Source organism: Simochromis diagramma, unplaced genomic scaffold (assembly GCF_900408965.1).
Source record: "Simochromis diagramma unplaced genomic scaffold, fSimDia1.1 OVJJ01000802.1, whole genome shotgun sequence".
Lineage (NCBI taxonomy): Eukaryota > Metazoa > Chordata > Actinopteri > Cichliformes > Cichlidae > Simochromis > Simochromis diagramma.
This window is the reverse complement of record NW_024387492.1, coordinates 12,780,460-12,781,762: the sequence shown is the minus strand read 5'-3', so window position 1 is coordinate 12,781,762 and position 1,303 is coordinate 12,780,460.

Genomic DNA, 1,303 nt, shown 5'->3' with positions numbered 1-1,303 from the left:
GGCTAATTAAAAGCTTTAAAGACTCTCACTCGGTGATGGAAAACAACAGAAAATAAAATAATCCTCCAGGAAGAACATGCATTATTTCCACAATTATGCTGCACAAATCACGAAACACCTTTCATTAGATGGTACAGAACAGAATGTATGGGGCAATTTGGGGGACAATGAAAATCAATACGGGTGTTAGTTTACTCAGAGGAACTGCAATTATTTCTTTTAGAAAATAATGGAGATATTCTTATTTTTTTTTTCAATCCGGCTGCATTTGTTTTCATTCAGAGGTCAAATTTTTTCACAATATGGATTTCGATTGGGGGGGGGGGGGGGGGGTGCAGCAGATAAATAAAGCTTTTAGGTTTTAGCAATACAGGGAGCCACGGCAGAAAACAATAAACAAATATCACGGTATTGCTGTTTGACAGAATCACTTGATGTTCTGCTTGTGCTCATTCCGCTGTCTAATAAATAGACCCCACATTTTTACCATCGACCTTTTTTTTTGTTTTAGCATCATAGGAATGCTCTTGATATATAATATATTCTTAGTTATATTTAAATCAACAGGCTAAATTATGCCCTCTCTCTTCAGGTTTTGTTTTTGACTAATTTCCCCCTAGCTGTCTGCTGGATTGTTTCCCCGCGGATGTAGATTTTTTTTAGTTCTCTGCTTTAAGAGGTATACTTGCAATATTAACACAGCCATCGGCTACAAAAAAATAAAAAATAAACAAAGTAGTCTGCATGTTCCTCGGTGTAGTCAGTCGTGTACTCTAGATTCTAAATTTTAAGTCTTTTGCACGAGTACGAGTTTTTGCACATAAACCAGTGGACTGGATGTTATTTATGATCTGTTAACCAGTTTTTTCGTGAGTTATTTCAGTGGCAAGATTATTATTATTTTAAAAAAAAGACAAAAAGACAGATACAAAACAGTTTACACCCGGCTGAGAGAGCGGTGCGACGCGTCCAGGGCTCGTGCAGTGGTTGGGTGTCCGTCAAACACGTTTATCTGAGGATTAATTTCCATGGTGTGAATCAGATGAAGACGCCGCGGCGCATGTAGTTTTTTAATTAGTTACCGGGCGCTCACATGGAGGAAGGAGAGATGGGGGTGTGAAAGGAAGGAGCGTATGGATGGGGGGAGGTTGGTTAGAGCAGCGGGCTCGGTGTCGGGGGCGCGGACGCATGACGGTGAGCTCATTACGCACATAATTAGCCCTCAAATTGATGCTGCATCCTGCCGTAATTGGAGACTCTCCTGCTGCCTGGGAACAGATATATCTGTCTCCTTGCTTTTGTG